The sequence below is a fragment of the Somniosus microcephalus genome, chromosome 4 (assembly GCF_052327205.1).
Source record: "Somniosus microcephalus isolate GS21.2 chromosome 4, FLI_Smic_1.0, whole genome shotgun sequence".
Lineage (NCBI taxonomy): Eukaryota > Metazoa > Chordata > Chondrichthyes > Squaliformes > Somniosidae > Somniosus > Somniosus microcephalus.
Window position 1 is genome coordinate 215,547,039 of NC_140990.1, and position 22,895 is coordinate 215,569,933.

Consider the following 22,895-nt stretch of genomic DNA (forward strand, 5'->3'; position numbering starts at 1 on the left):
GCCATGGAGGGAGTGCGGCGAAGATTCACCAGACTCATACCTGGGATGGCAGGAATGACGTATGAGGAGTGATTGGGCTTATACTCGCTGGAGTTTAGAAGAATGAGAGGGAATCTCATTGAAACTTATAAAATTCAACAGGACTAGACAGACTAGATGCAGGAAGGATGTTCCCAATGGCGGGGGAGTCCAGAACCAGGGGTCACAGTCTAAGGATAAGGGGTAAGCCATTTAGGACAGAGATGAAGAGGAATTTCTTCACCCAGAGAGTGGTGAACCTGTGGAATTCTCTACCACAGAAGGCAGTTGAGGCCAATTCATTAAATATATTCAAGAAGGAGTTAGATATATTTCTTAAGGCTAAAGGGATATGGGGAGAAGGCTGGGACAGGGTACTGAGTTTGAATGATCAGCCAAGATCTCATTGAATGGCGGAGCAGGCTCAAGGGGCCGAATGGCCGACTCCTGCTCCTATCTTCTATGTGTGCATTGTTAATCAGTTGTGACGTGACTTCCTGAATTTATATGTAGATCATTTAACAGATGCTGTTTAATACAGAGGCCGGTAATAAATTTTAGGAACAAACATCAAGAATAGAAATATACTTTAAAAATTGGATATTCCCCATGCAGTGCAAAGGCAAAATGATCTAGATGTGGAAATATATAAATCCTCAAAAGTAAGTAGACACGTTTAAAAAATCAAATCAAAAGGCAATTGGTTTGTGATTGAGAAAAAACTGACGTAGCACCAAGAAGTTATAGTGATTCTGTACAAAATGATGGTTAGCTCATATCTGGACTACTGAGTGTCGTTACATGTTAACAGTAGGATGGGCATAATAGTTCTGGAAAATGTGACATACAGATATTCCAGCAGAGTATCAAGGGTGAGGGGATCCCACAAGTCGGTAACCTCAAGATAAGCACTTAAAGGGAGAGATTAGAAGAAATGTTTTCACACACAGTTATCAGAATGTGAATACCAGAAATAATTAATGCTAAGTTGATTCTTGCATTCAGAAAGTACTGGATGATTACTCAAAAGAAGACTTGACTATTCCAATGCACTCCTGGCTGGCCTCCCACATTCTACCCTATGTAAACTTGAGGTCATCCAAAACTCGGCTGCCCATGTCCTAACTCGCACCAAGTCCCGTACACCCATCACCCCTGTGCTCGCTGACCTACTTTGGCTCCCGGTTCAGCAACGCCTCTATTTCAAAATTCTCATCCTTGTTTTCAAATCCCTCCATGGCCTCGCCCCTCCCAATCTCTGTAATCTCCTCCAGCCCCACAATACACCCGATATATCTGTGCTCCTCTAATTCTGCCCTCTTGAACATCCCTGATTATAATCGGCTCAACCATTGGTGGCTGTGCCTTCTGTTGCCTAGGCCCTAAGCTCTGGAATTCCCTGCCTAAACCTCTCTGCCTCACTACCACTCTTTCCTCCTTTAAGATGCTCCTTAAAACCTACCTCTTAGACCAAGCTTTTGGTCACCTGCCCATATTTCTCCTTATGTGGCTCGTTGTCAAAACTTGTTCGGCAGGATTTTCATTGGGTCTTGGAGGCGTGTGGGTGGTTAAAATTGCAAAAACTGGCGTGCGGGCCCAACCCCGCCTCCAAGCAATTTTCATTAATTCGTGCCTAATGGTCCCGTCTCCGTACCACCTCCAAGAGGCGGGATAGGCCGTTAAGGCCCTTAACAAGCCGTAAATTGCCTCTATAATGCCATTTTGAAAGGCCTTTGCGATTTTAACCCTTTTCCCACGTGAAACATGCCTGTTCTGAAACACGACGGTGAAACCTGGCGGGAGCACAATTGGATTGCTGACTATCAGCTGCAGCTCAACCATTAAAGAGATTTGATCAGCCATCATTTGTAGGTGGCAGGACTTTGTAGTCTCAGGTCTGGGGGAACTTTTAGAAGGCATAACCACAGCTGTGGAAGTTTGGAGCCTGACACCCATCTCCAGTGTGACCTCCTGGGAAACCCCCCTCGCCACCTTCACTGAGTGCTTCCTCAACTGAGGCATATACCAAGTAATCCTAAGCCCTCACTGGAAGTCCCATTCACGAAATGACACACATCACAACTACAGCAGTAGCCATCAAATTTTTTATTTACATTATTCATCTGATGGCTTTTCCACAGAAAACATCAAATTTCACCCTAGTGACTATCCTTGTGACTATTTGTGCAGTATTCTTCTCTTACGCGTGCTCCTACGTGGTGCTTCCCCTGTGGCTTCAGCAGATGTGGAGGCCCCTTGCTCACTTTCCTGCTGCTCCTGTCTCAACACCTTTGGCGGGCGTCCTCTGGGGTTGCGAACCTATGAGGGCTCGGCAACAGTCTGCTGCTCATGCGGCTGTGCAGGGGTTGAGACGCCGATCTCAGATGGGTGTGGACTCTGGTGAGGCTCTGACCGAGGGCTCTGCAGTGGCATGGAAATGTGAGCACTTGGAGAGGAACCTCCAATTCCTTGATGTCTGCCACCAACTTCCCTCCCATGGGTCAGGTCCCCCTCAGCACTTGCAAGTGGCTTGAGAGCACCTTGCTGCACATCAAGGGGGCCATGGGGACCTGTATCTGCACTGGCAGTCCTACTCAGAAGGGCTTCCATGAAGGTCTGGTTTCTCTGTTCAATAGATGACCATCGCTCCTCCAGAGATGTCATTCTATTCTGAACACTCACCATGTTTTCTGCACTCTGGCGACTTATCACCTCCATGGAGGTTGCCATCCTTTCCATGGTGATGCATTCATGCGCCAATGAATCCACAAAGGCTCTGCTCATGTTCGCTATGGACTCGCAGCGGCCCTGGAGACAAAACCTGCTAGAGACTCCTGCATCTGTTCCTGGAGTTCCAGCAGCGCTGATCTTATGGATGGACCCATAGATACATAGGAGCAGGAGTAGGCCATTCGGCCCCTCAAGCCTGCTCTGCCATTCAATGAGATCATGGCTGATCATCCAAATTCAGTACCCTGTTCCTGCCTTCTCTCCATATCCCTTGATCCCTTTAGCCATAAGAAATATATCTAACTTTCTTGAACATATTTAATGAATTGGTCTCTACTGCCTTCTGTGGTGGAGAATTCCACAGGTTCACCACTCTGGGTGAAGAAATTCCTCCTCATCTCTGCCCTAAATGGCTTACCCCTTATCCTTAAACTGACCCTTGGTTCTGGATTCCCTGACCATCGGGAACATCCTTCCTGCATCTAGTCTGCCTAGTCCTGTTAGAATTTTATAAGTTTCAATGAGATCCCCTCTCTTCTTCTAAACTCCAGCGAGTATAAGCCCAATCGACCCAATCTCTCCTCATACATCAGTCCTGCCATCCCAGGTATCAGCCTGGTGAATCTTCGCTGCACTCCCTCGATGGCAAGAACATCCTTCCTCAGATAAGGCGACCAAAACTGCACACAATACTCAAAGTGTGATCTCACCAAGGCCCTGTAGAACTGCAGCAAGACATCCTTGTTCCTGTACTCAAACCCTCTCGCTACGAAGGCCAACATACCGTTTGCCTTCTTAACCGCCTGCTGTACCTGCATGCTTACCTTCAGCGACTGGTGCACAAGGACGTCCAGGTCTCGTTGCACTTCCCCGTCTCCCAATCTATTGCCATTCAGATAATAATCTGCCTTCCTGTTTTTGACACCAAAGTGGATAATCTCGCATTTATCCACGTTATATTGCATCTGCCATGCTTCTGCCCAATCACCCAACCTGTCCAAATCATACTGGAGTTTCTCGGCATCCTCCTCACAGCACACACGTCCACCCAGGTTTGTGTCGTCTGCAAACTTGGAGATATTACATCTAGTTCCCTCGTCTAGATCATTAATATATATTGTGAATAGCTGGGGTCCAAGGACCGATCCCTGCGGTACCCCACTAGTCACTGCCTGCCACTCGGAAAAAGACCCGTTTATTCCAACTCTTTGCTTTCTGTCTGCCAACCAGTTCTCTATCCAAGTCAATACCTTGCCCCCAATCCCATGTGCCTTAACTTTACACACTAATCTCTTATGCGGGACCTTATCGAAAGCCTTTTGAAAGTCCAAATACACCACATCCACTGGTTCTCCCTTATCTATTTTACCAGTTACATCCTCAAAAAATTCCAGTAGAAGACTGGAGGCAGAGGGTCGACATGCAGCTGAGCCGAGCTGGCAGAGTCCTGCGCCCTCCAACTAGGACTCTCCACTGCTGTCCTTGTCTCCACAATCTGCTGATGCTCACTTGTGAGCTGTGATACACCAGGTGACAACACTACTCTATGTCCCGAAGATCCCACCGAGGTGTGAGTGTCTTTGCTGGTGCTGGGTGCGCTGATTCTGCTGACGTTCCACCCTCAGAGGTTGCAGCTTCCTCTGAGGCGTCTTGAGGCTCATGCTGTTCCTCCTGGCTAGTGGGGATGGGTGCTTGCGATGGTCCTGTGGGGGAGTAAAGGAAAGAGTCAGAGATGTGATGCCAAGGTTACATGCATATTGCAGATGATCATTAGTCCATCTGTTAGAGCTTCCGAATCATTATCAGCGACTCATGCAATGTCAATGAGAGAGATGGAAAACTATTCTGTCACCAGCTTGCTGTGATGCACCCCTCTGTCCGTCTCCCACTTGCGCATTGTCCTCCACTCCTACGATCTCCAGGACCGCCTCCTCCCAGGGGGTGAAGTGTGCTACTGAGGGTGGCCCTCCTCCTGTCCTCGCTCTTTCTCGCTTATTGTGAGCTCTCTTTTCCTGCAATGAGGGGGACAAGTGGAGGTTGAGTGAGAATGAAAGAGTGAGTGTAGAGATTCCGTAGCATTGATACTTAGGAGACAAAGATAGAGTGAGGTTGCAAGACCAAGGGCCCTCCCTGTGTTTTGTCAGTTGTTTTCATAGCATCACAGTGATAGGGAGTGTGAGTGCTGCATAGTCAAATAGTTAGGTGAATGTGACCATAGAGAGAGAGAGAATGGGTAAGGGTGCATGGATGTTGCAGTGCATCTTGTAGATGGTACAAACTGCAGCCACGGTGCGCCGTGGGGCAGTGGTTAGACTCTCGCTTGTTGGAGATTGTCATTGCCTTGCACTTGTGTGGCGCGAATGTTACCTGTCACTTATAAGCCCAAGCCTGAACGTCGTCCAGGTCTTGTTGCATGCAGGCATGCTTCATTATGTGAGGAGTTGTGAATGGTGCTGAACACTGTACGGTCATCAGCGAACATCCCCATTTCTGACCTTATGTTGGAGGGAAGGTCATTGATGAAGCAGTTGAAGATGGTTGGGCCTAGGACACTGCCCTGAGGAACTCCTGCAGTAATGTCCTCGGGCTGTGATGATTGACCTTCAACCACCACAACCATCCTCCTTTGTGCTAGGTATGACACCAGCCAGTGGAGAGTTTTCCTCCCGATTCCCATTGACTCGGTCAAATGCTGCCTTGATGTCATGGGCAGTCACTCTCACTTCACCTCTGGAATTCAGCTCCTTTGTCCATGTTTGGACCAAGGCTGTAATGAGGTCAGGAGCCGAGTGGTCTTGGCGGAACCCAAACTGGGCATCAGTGAGCAGGTTATTGGTAAGTGCCGCTTGATAGCGCTGTCGATGACACCTTCCATCACTTTGCTGATGATTGAGAGTAGACTGATGGGGCAGTAATTGGCCGGGTTGGATTTGTCCTGCTTTTTGTGGACAGGACATACCTGGGCAGTTTTCCACATTGTCGGGTAGATGCCAGTGTTGTAGCTGTACTGGAACAGCTTGTCCAGAGGTCCTGCTAGTTCTGGAGCACAAGTCTTCAGCACGATAGCTGGGATGTTGTCGGGGCCCATAGCCTTAGTGCACTGAGCTGTTTCTTGATATCACATGGAGTGAATCGAATTGGCTGAAGACTTGCTTCGGCGATGGTGGGGACCACAGGAGGAGGCCGATATGGATCATCCACTCGGCACTTGTACACACCACACCCTGCAGACTTCAGTAACTTTAAAGAATTCCAGAAAACACCAAACACTTGTATAATCACAGTAACAGCCAGTAGAAATAAATCAGCAACTAACCTGAAAGTAGTTGATGACCCTTTTAAATAGCACAGGGGGTTGTTCCTGCTGCTGAACGAGCTTAAGAGAGGGCGTTAGCTGGAGCGTTGAGCTCCAAAATGTCAGCGTTGGCTGCTGATTACATGGTGATTGACATGTTGATCTGCCTATTCAGCATACTTCTGGCGGACACTCACTGTGCACACGCTAACGCTCTCACCAATATGGCGTCAGGCACGACTCGCACCAGAAGTGTGCGCGCACGCCACAGATGCCATTTCAAACCTCTAAGGGCACCTGTAGCACCCAAGCAAGCACTAACAAAAGTACCAGTTAAAACAAATGAAATTTGACTAATTAGGGTTGGATTTTTCTCTTTATTGTGTCATGGGAATGCTAATTTCCCAACCACACTGATGAACAAAACGGGGCAGACAGCTTTAAATCAGGTCTCTGGCTCCACTGCACGATCCTTTTATTTTCCAGGTGGGTGGTTACTGTACCTGGGCTTGTCGTCAGTGCAAACCCAGCGTATACATTTAGATGAGATAGAATGGAGTTTCCAGCCTATCCTGAATTTTTCGGGACGTCACTCATTCGGCACTCGGGTAAATGAGCAACTATAAAAACCAGGCACAGGCTTGTGCTGGGATTTTTGTGGACCTGGTGGCAGCACAAAGGTGATGCTAATGATCTGAGAAGGTGCTTTGTAAGTTTTTTGGGATTCCCCTCCGCCAGGTGATCTTGGGGCCTTTCAGGGTTTCACTACACTCCTTTTTTCCTGGCCTGCTTTTTGGTGCTAAGTGCAGCCAGCATGGCACAAGATAGGAAATTCAAAAGCACCTCTTGCAGGTAGGTACTAAAGAGATTAGACCAATTAGTAGTGTATCTCTAGTCTTTAAAATAATCAGGATCGACTGCAAACCAATATGGTGGGTATATTGGGGGGAAAATTGAGTCGCGCACCCAGGGCCAAAATTCATCGGTAAAGCCCCAAGAGTTAGTAGCGCCCCGCTTCCCTCTTGGGGCGCTGTGAGGGAATATCGCGGTGCTATGTGCCGCAGTACTGCAGGCCTTACTCCCCTTCTTAAAGGGGAGGGGCCTAGCGCAGCACGACCTGGGGCCCAACTGGGCCACCAGGGATCGGGAGTGCCGGCAAACAAGCCGTACACTCAAGAGAAGGACCGGGCTCACGGAGCGTAGCCAGCAGTCCGCAGGGGGGCTGCAGAGGGGGACGGCAACGGGGGCAGGTGCTGGCAGGCGGTCAGCAACAAAAATGGCCGCCCAGCACCTCGCTTTTAATTAGCGCCGCCCTGGCCACAGGTAGGCCCCCTGACCCCATCAGACATAGCGTCTGGCAGTAAGTCGGGGCGCTACCGAAGATCACGAGCGGGGTACTGCGCACGGCAATGACGTCATCGCTGCGCGCTAGTGGTTACCACCGCCGCTAACCTCCCGCTGAATTTCGCAGGAGGCGTTGGCCGCGCCCGGGTGCTAGTTGCTTTGCGCCCCGTTAGCGCCAAAAGAGGGCGTTAACGGGAAGCGCAAAGCAACCGAATGATTCCCCCATTGTGTTTAATCAGAGTTTAAGACGGAATATAACATGCTAGTATACAGCAAAAGCATACGACCGTGACAAGTAGCTGGTACTGTCCCAATCGGACAGACGGCTGGCGTGCGAGAACAGTTCTCTGGCTTGCGGCCTCTCTTCCTCTCATCTAGAGCCTCCGAGTTGGTGAGCATGAGATCACTCTCAAAAGAGCATTCAACCAGCCCAACTTCTGCTTAGTTCTTCCCTCCACTGTCTGCGCAGACAAGCCCTCAGGGTGTTACTTTTATTCTCTTTTTAGGGGTGGGCCTGAGGTCAAATTACTGACAAGACCATTTAACCTATATAGGTTCCCCTAAAACCTCAGTACCCAATGTGGTGTAGAGTTCTTTGCCTCGACTTCGAGATGAAGATCCTCCCTCCAGGAGGGGTCTTCACAATCATTACACATGCTTTATTGTTTATATGTTTTGAAGGCCTACCCATCGGAATTTCTCTTATCTCGCTCGTCCCTATCCTCCCTAGTTTGGAGTCAGACATGCCATTCTCAGCCATCAGATGTTGGTAACTGCTTGTTATCAGTTATTTATGTTCATGCAACTTTAGCTATGCAAAACTAACTAGTTAATTATCAAACTATTGTACCATGGAATGAATCATTAAATTCCCAAAGATATCTTCTATTCTCATACACTGGTTAACTTACGCATTTTAAAGCAGTTTTGTTAAACAAAGTCAAAATCCTAACTTAGCATTATAATATGGTTATTAGCAGTAATGGAAGAAACATAGGTATTGGGCCTTGGTTGGTTAAATTAAAGATACATAAACAATCTTCCTAGCACATAAACAACAGACAGCTATCCTGGAAACAATGTCATATGTGACCGTCACAGTGCAAAATGTTATAACATCCGCAGGGAACCAAAACATAAGCAGATTCTAAGCATCTATCTAATTATTCTAATACTAGACTGAAGAGACTTTTTGTCTCCAGTTCTAATACAATCATGTAAACACGGCATTATTCGTGTCACAATGTTATCCGCATAACCAAATACATTTTGGACACCCCTGATTTCTAACAACTATGGGTTTCAGGTGTGCTGCACCTGTCAGGAGCCCCGGAGGAAAATTAACAGAATTCACTCACGAGAAATCAGTGGCCCTGATGTTACTCCATACATAAATGCCCCTATTAGAAAGTAGCACTATACTCTGACTGGCCATGAGCAATGTCATAGCAGGTCTGGTATATTTTTCTAGGAATTTGTAGCTGTTCTAAAATGGCTCTGATGGCTTCCTGGGAGAGATTTCTTTTGTCTTGATCTCTTGAGACTGGTTGAGCAAATTCTGCCTGGCTAGAGTGGACTTCGATATATTCAAAGAAAACATCTCACCTCTGTTTATATATTGATATATTTATAAAGACAAACCTTTGTCAAAAAAGGTTGAATTCTCTCCATGTACATGGGTTGGCTATTGCAGGAAAGAGTTAGAGCCATGTTCTGGACTGGCTGTCTAACTGGGGGAGGATGTAATTGCGTAACAGCTTGTTTATTGAAAGGAGCCAGAGCTTATTAAAAAAAAACTTGCTTAATGAGGGGAGACGCTGACATTGCTCCTAATAGCTGAATTATTAAGATATAAGCTTTGTTTTTCAAAAGCCAGCTGGGCACACACTATGTCAAAATGTCCTGATTAAAGTAGATGTTTGATGGTGCTATCAATGAAGATGGTATATGAGCCATTTCCTGCCATTGTGCCTGTTCTGATTTTGAATGGACAGTTAGGTCTCCAGAGGGATCACAGGGTGATAACAAATGTGACATTTTCAGATGATTAGTTTAGTTCACTTGGAGGGCACACATCTGAGTCATGGCAACAAGAGAAGACAGTGAGTTTAGGTTTTTTTTATTCATTCATGGGATGTGGGCGTCACTGGCAAGGCCAGCATTTATTGCCCATCTCTAATTGCCTTTGAGAAGGTGGTGGTGAGCCACCTTCTTGAACCGCTGCAGTCCATGTGGCGAAGATACGCCCACAGTGCTGTTAGGGAGGAAGTTTCAGGATTTTGACCCAGCGATGATGAAGGAACGGCAATATACTTCCAAGTCGGGATGGTGTGCGATGGTGTCCAGTAATATAACCACTATGCTACTGTTCCTTCTATGTTTGGACCAAGGCTATAATAAGGTCTGGAGCCTAGTGGTTCTGGTGGAACTCAAACTGAGCATCGGTGAGCAGGTTATTGGTGAGTAAGTGCCGCTTCATAGCACTGTCGACAACACCTTCCATCACTTTGCTGATGATTGAGAGTAGGCTGATGGGGTGGATTGGATTTGTCCTGCTTTTTGTGGACAGGACATACCTTGGCAATTTTCTACTTTGTCGGGTAGATGCCAGTGTTTAGCCAAGCTGTTCCAGTACAGCTACGAGGCGCGGCTAGTCCTGGAGCACAAGTCTTCAGCACGACAGCCAGGATGTTGTCGGGGGCCTGTTGCCTTTGCTGTATCTGGTGCGCTCAGCCGTTTCTTGATGCCACATAGCATCAATCGAATTGGATGAAGACTGGCTTCTGTGATGGTGGGAACCTCAGGAAGAGGCTGAGATGGATCATCCACTTGGCACTTCTGGCTAAAGATAGTTGCAAAAGCCTTGTCTTTTGCACTCACGTACTGGGCTCCACCATCATTGAGCATGGGGATGTTCATGGAGCCTCCTCGTCCCGTTAGTTGTTTAATTGTCCACCACCATTCACGACTGGATGTGGCAGGACTGCAGAGCTTTCATCTGATCCTTTGATTGTGAGATGACTTAGCTCTGTCTATAGCATGCTACTTCTGCTGTTTAGCATGCAAGCATTGTCCTATTTTGTAGCTTCACCAAGTTGGCACCTCATTTTTAGGTATGCCTGGTGCTGCTCCTGGCATGCTCTTCTACACACCTCATTGAACCATGGTTGGTCTCCTGGCTTGATGATATTGGTAGCATAAGGGATATGCCGGGCCATGAGGTTACAGATTGTGGTGGAATACAATTCTGTTGCTGCTGATGGCCCGCATTGCCTCATGGATGCCCAGTTTTGAGCTGCTAGATCTGTTCTGAATCTATCCCATTTAGCACAGTGGTAGTGCCACACAACACGATGGAGGGTGTCCTGATTGTGAAAACAGGACTTTGTCTCCACAAGGACTGTGCGGTGGTCACTGCTACCAATGCTGGCATGGACAGATGCACCTGCGATAGGTAGATTGGTGAGGACGAGGTCAAGTAGGTTTTTTTCCTTGTGTTGTGTGGTAAACCATTGTCGTTCACTGTGTTCACTGTTGTTGTTGTCGTTCACTCTTGTTTCACTGTTATACCTGACTATGCCTCAGCTGACTCCGCCCTTGGCTACCTGGTATAAGGACGGCTGCACGGCAGCTCTCTGCCATTTGGTCGTCCACTAGAGGCATAGTCCTGATCTGTTTGTAGTTGCATTCAGTAGTTAATAAAAGCCTGTTGTTCTGAACTCTACTCGGCCTTTTATTAGAATCGATAGCGCATCAATTTTATTAACTACTGACAAAAAAAAACGATGCTGCAGATACTTAAGATCAAGTGCCTGGAACTCGACCCGCAAGAACTGGACTCGCCTGCTAAGTTCTCACACTGGCTGAACTGTTCTGAGTCTTTTCTGGCTGCATCCGGCGAGACCGACGCCGACAAGCTCAGGGTGCTGAATTCGAAAGTAAACCACCGAGCTTTTGCCCTTATCCGGGACGCTACGAGCTACCAGGGGGCTATCGACATTTTAAAGGAACAATATGCACGCCCAGTCAACTATGTTTACGCAAGACATCTCCTGGGGTCCCGCAAACAACAGCCCGGGGAACCCACAGAAGCATACATACGGGCGCTGAAGGAACTCGGCCGAGCCTGCGAATGCAAGCAAGTATCAGCCACGGAACATACGGAGGAGCTCATCCGGGATGCCCTCGTTGCGGGCCTCAGGTCCACTCACACACGGCAGCGACTGCTGGAAAGTAGCGAGCTCGACCTGAAGAAGGCGATTTCACTCACCCTTTCGTTGGACGTAGTCCATCGGAACATGGAGGCCTACTCCCCGGACCGCGCGGCCGCCTCGTGGATGTCGCGGCGGCCGCCATCTTGGGACGTGGCGCCGCCCCGGGCCCCGGCCCCAACTGCTGCAGCGATGTCCCGCCCGAGCCAGAAATGTTATTTCTGTGGCCAAACCAAACACCCCAGGGCGCGCTGCCCGGCGAAAAACGTTGTCTGCTCTGCCTGCGGTAAGAAGGGACACTACGCTGGTGTCTGCAGAAGTCAGAAGACCCCTACCTTCAGCAGCGCCGCTTGCGATTCGTGGGAGCGGCCATCTTGCCTTCCTCCAGCCTCGTGGGGATGGGGACCATCATGGGCGCCGCCATTTTGTCCTTCTTCTCCGACGCCGCCATTTTGCCAACGGGCCCCCGACTCACCCACCGCCTCACCGGGGTTTTACAGCAACGCTCCCGACTCCACAGCGGCCTCCATTACGCTGGATCAATCCAGACCCCATCAGCTAGCCAGGTCCACGATGGACATCCAGGTAAATGGCCGCGCCACAACTTGCCTTTTTGATTCCGGGAGCACGGAGAGCTTCATACACCCTGATACGGTACGGCATTATTCCCTCTCGGTCCTGCCAGCGCGCCATCGGATCTCCATGGCCTCAAAATCTCACTCAGCAGACGTCGGCGGCTACTGCGTAGTGACCCTTTCGGTGAGGGGCTCCGTTTATAAAAATGTAAAGCTCTTCGTCCTGCCACATCTCTGCGCTGCCGTTCTGCTGGGGTTGGACTTTCATTGTCACTTTAAGAGTGTCACCTTGACATACGGTGGACCTTTTCCCCCACTCACTGTCTGCAACCAGCAGTTTTTAAATTGCCCACCGCGCCCCACCTGTAGTCTCTCCACCCTCAAAATCACCCCCCCCCCCCCCCGTTCGCTAACCTCACCCGCGACTGCAAGCCTATCGCCACAAAGAGCAGGCGATACAGCACCGGGGACAGATCCTTCATAAGATCTGAGGTGACGCGGCTCCTGAAGGAGGGGATTATTGAGGGTAGTACCAGCCCCTGGCGAGCTCAGGTGGTAGTCGTTAAGACCGGCAACAAGCAGCGCCTGGTCATCGACTACAGCCAGACAATCAACAAGTACACCCAGTTGGACGCATACCCTCTCCCCCGCATAGCCGACATGGTTAATAAGATAGCGCAATATCGCGTTTTCTCGACCATTGACCTGAAGGCAGCATACCACCAAATCCCTATCCGCCCTGAGGGGACCGCCAGTACACAGCTTTCGAGGCAAACGGCCGTCTTTTTCACTTCCTCAGGGTTCCTTTCGGCGTCACCAACGGTGTCTCCGTCTTCCAGAGGGAGATGGACCGGATGGTCGACGAGAATGCGTTACAGGCCACGTTTCCCTACCTGGACAACGTGACCATCTGCGGCCATGACCTGCAGGACCATGACGCCAACCTTGATAAGTTCCTTCGCACGGCCCAACTCCTAAACCTCACGTACAACAAGGAAAAGTGCATATTCCGCACAACCCGCCTCGCTATCCTTGGCTGCGTGGTGGAACACGGAGTCATCGGTCCTGACCCTGACCGGATGTGCCCCCTGATGGAACTTCCCCTGCCCCACTGTCTCAAGGCCCTCAAAAGGTGCCTGGGCTTCTTTTCCTATTACGCCCAGTGGGTCCCTCATTATGCGGACAAAGCCCGTCCACTTATCAAGTCCACTTCCTTTCCTCTGACGGCGGAGGCCCGCTCAGCCTTTCACCGTATAAAAGATGACATTGCCAAGGCCACCATGCACTCGGTGGACGAGTCCATCCCCTTCCAGGTGGAGAGCGATGTATCCGACTTTGCCCTGGCCGCTACCCTTAACCAGGCGGGAAGACCCGTGGCCTTCTTTTCACGAACCCTCCACGGCTCCGAACTCAGACACTCCTCTGTGGAAAAGGAGGCCCAGGCCATTGTGGAGGCAGTGCGCCACTGGCGGCACTACCTGGCTGGAAAACGATTTACCCTGCTTACTGACCAGCGTTCAGTTGCTTTTATGTTCAATAATAAGCAGAGGGGCAAAATCAAAAATGACAAGATTTTGAGGTGGAGAATTGAACTTTCCACCTACAATTACGACATCTTGTACCGGCCCGGGAAACTCAACGAACCCTCAGATGCTCTATCGCGAGGCACATGCGCCAACGCGCAGATCGATAGACTACGGGGCCTCCACAACGACCTCTGCCACCCGGGGGTCACCAGGTTCTTCCACTTCATCAAGGCCCGCAACCTGCCTTACTCCATCGAGGAGGTCAGGACCATGACCAGGAGCTGCCCAGTCTGTGCAGAGTGCAAGCCGCGCTTCTATATGCCTGACAGAGCAAACCTGATCAAGGCCACCCGCCCCTTTGAGCGCCTGAGTGTCGACTTTAAAGGGCCCCTCCCCTCCTCTGACCGTAATGTCTACTTCCTCAACATAGTTGATGAGTACTCCCGTTTCCCTTTCGCCATCCCCTGCCCGGACATGACCACCGCTACGGTCATTAAATGCCTGCACAACCTCTTTGCTTTGTTCGGTTTTCCCAGCTATATTCATAGCGACCGGGGCTCGTCCTTCATGAGCGACGAACTCCGTCAGTACCTGCTCATGAGAGGTATTGCCTCAAGCCGGACCACCAGCTACAACCCCCGGGGGAACGAACAGGTTGAAAGAGAGAACGCGACGGTCTGGAAGGCGGCCCTCCTAGCCTTAAAATCTAGGGGCCTTCCGACCTCCCGTTGGCAGGATGTCCTACCTGATGCGCTCCACTCCATCCGGTCACTGCTGTGTACTGCCACCAACGCCACCCCCCATGAGCGAATGTTCGTTTTTCCCCAGAGCTCCACATCCGGTACCTCACTACCACACTGGCTGACGTCCCCAGGGCCCGTCCTGCTGAGGAAGCATGTAAGGTCCCACAAAACGGCTCCCCTGGTAGAGAAGGTTCACCTCCTCCATGCCAACCCCCAGTACGCCTACGTGGCATACTCGGACGGGCGGGAGGATACAGTCTCCATTAGAGATCTGGCACCCTCGGGGTCCACTGACTAGTCACCATTGCCCTCCACCACGACCCCCTTCGACACGGCCCAAAATTCAGTAGACCCAATTCTCACCCCTGTCCATTCCACCCCAGTAGACGGCATGCCGCGACCCCAGGACCCGCCGGAGTCCACTCGCCCACCCAACACCAAAGGGGACGATACGCCGGTGCTCGATCCCATTCAAGACGCGTCGTTGGAAGCTGTACCATCTCAACCGTCGCCACGAAGATCTCGACGGCAAACGAGGCCGCCCGACAGACTCACCTACTCGAACTTTTGATACACTTCACCCCGCCGGACTTAATTTTAAACGAGGGGTGAATGTGGTAAACCACTGTCGTTCACTGTGTTCACTATTGTTGTTGTTGTTGTCGTTCACTCTTGTTTCACTGTTATACCTGACTATGCCTCAGCTGACTCCGCCCTTGGCTACCTGGTATAAGGACGGCTGCACGGCAGCTGTCTGCCATTCGGTCGTCCACTAGAGGCATAGTCCTGATCTGTTTGTAGTTACATTCAGTAGTTAATAAAAGCCTGTTGTTCTGAACTCTACTCGGCCTTTTGTTGGTTCTCCCACCACCTGCCGCAGGCCAGGGTTCTCCCACCATCTGTCACAGGCCCAGACTGGCAGCCATGTCCTTCAGGTCTCGGCCAGCTCAGTCAGTAGTGGTGCTACCGAATCACTCTTGGACATTGAAGTCCCACACCCAGAGTACATTCTGTGCCCTTTCTGCCCTCAGTGCTTCTTCCAAGTGTGTTCAACATGGAGGAGTACTGATTCATCAGCTGAGGGAGGGCGGCAGGTGGTAATCAGCAGGCGGTTTTGTTGCCCATGTTTGAACTGGAGCCATGAGACTTCATGACGACCGGAGTCAATGTTGAGGACTCCCAGGGCAACTTCCTCCCGACTGTATACCACTGTTCCGCCACCTCTGGTAGGTCTGACCTGCCGGTGGGACAGGACATTTCCAGGGATGGCGATGGTGGTGTCTGGGACGTTGGCTGATAAGTATGATTATGTGAGTATAACTATGTCAGGCTGTTGTTCGACTAGTCTGTGGGACAGCTTTCCCAATTTTGGCACAAGTCCCCAGATGTTAGTGAGGAGGACTTTGCAGGGTTGACTGGGCTGGGTGTGCCTTTGTTGTGTTCGAATCCGGTGCCCAGGTCGATGCCGGGTGGTCCGTCCGATTTTATTCTTATAGTTTTTCGCAGCGGTTTGTTACCACTGAGTGGCTTGCTAGGCCATTTCAGAGGGCAGTTAAGAGTCAACCACATTGCTGTGGGTCTGGAGTCACATATAGGCCAGACCAGGTAAGGACAGCAGATTTCCTTCCCTAAAGGACATTAGTGAACCAGGTGGGTTTTTACGACAATCCGATAGTTTCATGGTCACCATTACTGATACTAGCTTTTTATTCCAGATTTATTTAATTAACTGAATTTAAATTCCCCAGCTGGCATTGAGCTCATGTCTCCGGATCATTAGTCCAGGCCTCTGGATTACTAGTCCAGTAACAACCACTATGCTACCGTTCCCTTAGTTATAAACTAAAACAGGAAGCCAGCTACATTTGAACTTATTGGCTGATCTTAAGAACTGCCAGAGACCATGGATGCCCAGCGGGTCAGCTTGCACAACAGGCATACTTACCACACCATCAAACACCCTCCAGCTAAATATTTAGACAGATAATTAAACCTCAATTTGTCTAAGGAGCAGTGCATCGGGAGGCAGCGCTTCAGTAGAGACGTTGTAACCAAGTTGTATCTTGTGCTTGAAGCAAACCTCAGATAGTACTCCGTGAAGGTGGGCACTGCCTTCAATTTCTATGCATCTGGATCCTTCAATATGCACACAGGTGATATCACTTACATCTGCTGTCTCCTGCATACTGAGTCAACTATGGCCCCCAATGCAACAAGTCATCTGTTCCATAGAATGGCCACCCACATCTCATCCAATATTTACCAATGTTGAATTTCAGCTGTCATTAATCTTCTTCCCTCCAATGAACCATTATACAAGACAGGAGGAACAACCACTCTCTGGGCATGAAACTTCCTAAGTGCTACCAAATATTCCCTGTAAATGTTTTGTGTATGTGGCCCTATTGTGCATTACCATGCTTCGATTTACTGAAGCAATTTGACTTACATGCTCTTGAACCTAGTCTGTTATTCCTTCTACATGCTTCTGCAGTGGCTGAAATCAATGGCGTGGCTGTGTGCTGAGTATCAACTACAGTCTTGAGATGGAGCTGGTCCACAACCTCTTTCAGCTGGGTCTGGAGATGTCCCAGCTGCTGGCTGCACCGTGTCTGCAGGTGTTGCCTGGTTCTGCTCACTTTCAGACTGAAGGGGGTTGGCAGGAAGAACCAAGTGTGGAGCTGCCCAGTCTGCACCCTTATCTGTGCGAGCTCCAGCCATCCCCTTCCTGCTAAACCCTGGCTTCTGTGCCCTCTGATCTGTATAAAAGTGGAACAGAGAGCACTTATGAGCAATGTTCCTGTTAAGCGGCTGCACAGCTATCTGGAGGTCCCGCACAGGCCACTTGCCACCTTTACAATAGAAAACCCGCACATGCGCAGAAATTTGAATGGGCCGCACAGCCCTTTAAAGGGGCCACGCACCCAAAAAGAAAAAGAAAATTAGAGGGAACATTGCTGATAAGATCTGTTTTTTAACTTTGAGATCTATTTTTTAGCTTTTGGTGACATTTCCCCACAATCTACCTGCATCTGGAAACCAGTGAAGAGAGTAGGTTATATAATGAAGACCAAAGTCTGTGCCAATGGGGTCTCCAGCGCAGATGTCCCTGGAGTTGACATGCACTCAGAGCCATGTATCAGAATGGTTGATTGGTGACCAGAGACATCCCCTGTAGTCATGGTTAATAACTCCAGCACAACACCCGTAGATGAAGAGACAACAAAAATAGAAGTCCATGGGACTACAAAAGTGTAGTGGAGAAGACCATTGCATTCTGAAGTCTCATTTTAGATGCCTGGACGAATCTGGTAGAACGCTACCATACAGCCCAGCAAGAGTGACAAGAATTATTACAAAAGCAAAATACTGCGGATGCTGGAAATCTGAAATAAAAACAAAATACTCAGCAGGTCAGGAAGCATCTGTGGAGAGAGAAACAAGAGTTAACATTTCAGGTCGATGATCCTTCGTCAGAAATGATTGCTGCCCCAACTGCCTCATTAAGACCTGCATTCCCAAAGGTAATGTATCTTGGGTCTCAATAAGAGAAAACTCACATTTCATCACCTCAGCCCACTATGTCACATGAATCTAGGAAAAGGACCTCTGAATTCTACGTGATGAATTTTTGCTTTCCACTATAATATTTTTGAAGCAATATAAATAATTTTAAACATTGACTGCAACTGCTTCTTACTGTGTCAGACCATTGTGCCAGCTAGCTTACTTACTCAAGCTCCTATTCTACTTCAACAAGATAATCCCTGAATGATACATGTTTCAGGGGTGGGTGGCTAGGAAGATTCCCCTGGAGTCTTCAAGGACTGAGGTGATTCACGTCTCAGTGAAGCTGCTGTTCCTGAGGGGTTCACTTCTGGTAGCCTTTCTCTTGCAATTTCAAAAGATGCGATGCCTAGGTCTGAAGCTCCCTCATGCTGGCACTGGAGGGTGCCTTAAGGAAGTAGGCTCAAGGTCATAGAGTCATAGAGTTTTACAGCACAGAAAGAGGCCCTTCGGCCCATCGTGTCTGCGCCGCCCATCCCTCCCTGTCCAGTCTAATCCCATTTTCCAGCATTTGGTCCATAGCCTTGTATGCAATGGCATTTCAAGTGCTCATCCAAATGCTTCTTGAATGTTGTGAGGGTTCCTGCCTCTACCACCCTTTCAGGCAGTGAGTTCCAGCTTCCAACCACCCTCTGGGTGAAAAAGTTCCTCCTCAAATCCCCCCTAAATCTCCTGCCCCTTACCCTGAATCTGTGCCCCCTTGTTATTGACCCCCCTACTAAGGGGAAAAGTTCCTCTTTATCTACCCTATCTATGCCCCTCATCATTTTGTACACCTCAATCAGGTCCCCCCTCAGCCTTCTTTGCTCCAAGGAAAACAACCCCAGCCTGTCCAGTCTCTCTTCATAGCTGAGGCGCTCCACCCCAGGTAACATCCTGGTGAATCTTCTCTGCACCCTCTCCAAAGCAATCACATCCTTCCTATAGTGAGGCGACCAGAACTGCACACAGTACTCCAGCTGTGGCCTCACCAGCGTTTTGTACAGCTCCATCATAACCTCCCTGCTCTTATATTCTATGCCTCTGCTAATGAAGGCAAGTATCCCATAAGCCTTTTTAACCACCTTATCTACCTGTTCCGCTGCCTTCAGGGATCTATGTACATGTACACCAAGGTCCCTCTGACCCTCTACTTCCTAGGGTCCTACCACTCATTGTGTATTCCCTTGCCTTATTTGTCCGTCCAAAATGCATCACCTCGCACTTTTCCGGGTTAAATTCCATTTGCCACTTTTCCGCCCATCTGACCAACCCGTTAATATTGTCCTGTAGCCTGAGGCTTTCCTCCTCGCAATTTACCACCCCACCAATTTTCGTGTCATCCGCGAACTTACTGATCATACCCTTTACATTCTCATCCAAATCATTAATGTAGATCACAAACAGCAAGGGACCCAGCACCGATCCCTGAGGTACCCCACTGGACACAGGCTTCCAGTCACAAAAGCAACCTTCGACCATCACCCTCTGCCTCCTGCCACTCAGCCAGTTTAGGATCCAACGCGCCAAGGCCCCCTGGATCCCATGGGCTCTTACCTTCTTGACCAGTCTCCTATGCGGGACCTTGTCAAAAGCTTTACTGAAGTCCATGTAAACCACATCCACAGCATTTCCCTCATCCACACACCCAGTCACCCCCTCGAAAAATTCAATCAGATTGGTCAGACATGATTTACCCTTGACAAAGCCATGCTGACTATCCCCGATTAATCCTTGCCTCTCCAAGTGGAGACTAATTTTGTCCCTCAGAATTTTTTCCAATAATTTCCCTACCACAGATGTTAGGCTCACTGGCCTGTAATTCCCTGGTTTATCCCTGCTACCCTTCTTGAATAATGGTACTACATTAGCTGTTCTCCAGTCCTCTGGTACATCCCCTGTGGCCAGAGAGGTTCTGAAAATTTGTGTCAGAGCCCCTGCAATCTCCTCCTTTGCCTCACACAACAGCCTGGGATACATCTTGTCCGGGCCTGGGGATTTATCCACTTTTTGGCCTGCTAAAACCGCTAGTACCTCCTCCCTCTCGATGCTAATATGTTCAAGTATGTCACAGTCCCCTTGCCCGACTTCTATATCTACATCGTCTTTCTCCATAGTGAACACTGAGGCAAAAAATTCATTTAAAACCCCACCTACTTCATCTGGCTCTACACACAGCTTGCCACTTTGGTCCCTAATGGGCCCTACCCTTTCCCTGGTTATCCTCTTGCCCTTAATATACTTATAAAACATCTTAGGATTTTCCTTTATTTTGCTCGCCAGTGTTATTTCATGGCCCCTCCTCGCCCTCCTAATTTCCTTTTTAAGTATGCCCCTGCACCTCTTATACTCCTCTAGGGCTTCCACCGTCTTTTGTCTTTTGTAACTGCCAAAAGCCCCCCTTTTTTTCCTAATGCATTTTTGTATATCCTTTGTCATCCAAGGTTCCCTTTGCTTGTTGGTCCCACCCTTGACCTTTACAGGAACATGTTGGTGTTGTGCTCTCTCTATTTCCCTTCTGAAAGCCTCCCACTGTTTTGATGTGGATTTTCCTATAAGTAGCTGCTCCCAGTCCACTTTTGCCAGATCCTGTCTTATCTTATTAAAATCGGCCTTCCCCCAATTTAGAACCCTGATTTCCGGGCCGTCTTTGTCTTTTTCCATGACCACCTTAAATCTCACCGAATTGTGGTCACTATCGCCAAAATGCTCTCCTACAGACACTTCCACCACCTGCCCGGCTACATTCCCTAGAATTAGGTCCAGTACCGCCCCCTCTCTTGTAGGACTTTCTACATGTTGGCTCAAAAAGCTTTCCTGGATGCACTTTAAGAATTCTGCTCCCTCCAAGCCTTTCACACTCTGACTATCCCAATTTATATTGGGGAAGTTGAAATCCCCCACTATTACTACCCTATTATTTTCACACTTTTCTGATATCTGCCTGCATATCTGTTCCTCTATCTCCCCCTGACTGTTTGGGGGCCTATAGTACACTCCCAGCAAGGTGCTTGACCCCTTTTTGTTTTTAAGTTCTACCCATATGGCCTCATTAGAGGAACCCGCTAATATATCATCCCTCCTTACAGCAGTAATAGACTCCTTAATTAATATTGCAACACCCCCTCCCCTTTTACACCCCCCTCTGTCTCACCTGAAGATTCTATACCCCGGAATATTTAGCTGCCAGTCCTGACCCTCCCTCAACCATGTCTCCGTGATAGCAACAATATCGTACTCCCATGTGTTCAACAACAACTTCAGTTCATCCACCTTATTTGCAAGACTCCTTGCATTAAAATAAATGCCTTCCAGCCCTGCCATATTCCCTTTTGCCTTCACATCTTTGCTCTGCCTTCCCTGCTGACTTGTTTTTTCCTCCTTATTTGGCTGTACATCACCCCCTACTATAGCTCCACTCTGTATCCCATCCCCCTGCCGAATTAGTTTAAACCCCCCCCAGCAGTGCTAGCAAACCTCCCCGCAAGGATATTTGTTCCCCTCTGGTTCAGGTGTAAACCGTCCGACTTGTACAAGTCCCACCTTTCCCAGAAGCAGACCCAGTGATCCAGGAAACTAAAGCCCTCCCTCCTGCACCATCCCTTTAGCCACGCATTCATCTGTTCTATCCTCCTATTCCTATACTCACTAGCACGTGGCACCGGGAGTAATCCAGAGATTACAACCTTTGTAAATAGTGACATCTGTTACAAATGTACAGATGTCTCCTTGTAGCCCACCAACACTTGGCACAGGCTTAAATGTGCTACTGTGTTGTAACAGACCAGTCCCAATTAAGTTGAAAACCTGCAAAATTGTTGTGTTAAGGCTGATCCTCAAAGCATCTTTTGAAGTGATAGCTGCCACTATCTGCCATTCAATAAGGCCATGGCTGATCTTCGACCTCAACTCCACATTCCCGCCCGATCTCCATATCCCTTGATTCCCCTAGAGTCCAAAAACCTATCTATCTCAGCCTTGAATATACTCAAAAATTCAGCATCCACAGCCCTTTGGGGTAGAGAATTCCAAAGATGCACAACCCTCTGAGTGAAGAAATTCCTCCACATCTCAGTCTTAAATGGCCGCACCCTTATCCTGAGTCTATGCCGTCTAGTTCTAGACTCTCCAGCTAGGGGAAACAATCTCTCAACATCTACCTTGTCAATCCCCCTCAGAATCTTACATGTTTCAATGAGATCACCTCTCATTCTTCTAAGCTCCAGAGAATATAGGCCCAGTCTACTTAATCTCTCCTCATAGGACAACCCTCTCAACCCAGAAATCAATTTAGTGAACCTTTGTTGCACCGCCTCTAAGGCAAGTATATCCTTCCTCAGATAAGGAGACTGGAGGGTGTTCCTCCTCTAGTTGCATTTCTTTGCCGCAGGTTGAGTGTAACCTTTTTCTTTGCAAGGAGAGAACACAGTGATGAAGGAATCTGATTGCCAATCACACTTCTTTTCATCCAGGTGTCTGCATCCATACAATGGTTATAATGCTTGAAGGTACAGGCTCCTTTTAAAAAACCCTTCAAGATTAGCATAACCCTTTATGGAAGTCAATGTGAATTTAGATGTCTAAATGTCCACATTCCATAAGAATTCAACTGCATTACAGTATGTAACTAATATTCGAACAAGCACCATGCATAAATAAATTATAGGTCCATTATTTATTTACTATTTCTATTTTTTTATGAAAACTAGCCTTATTTAACTATTAATATAACATGGATACATGGGGGATGAAATTGGTCTTTGGAGATAGTGAAAAATGGGCAATAGTGAACCGGTAGCCTGTTTTATACATCGCCCGATTTTCTTTTCCATGGAAAACAGGCTGCCAATTTGCAATTGCCTGTTTTGTGCTATTGCCAAAGACCAATTTCACCCATGGTAGCCTAT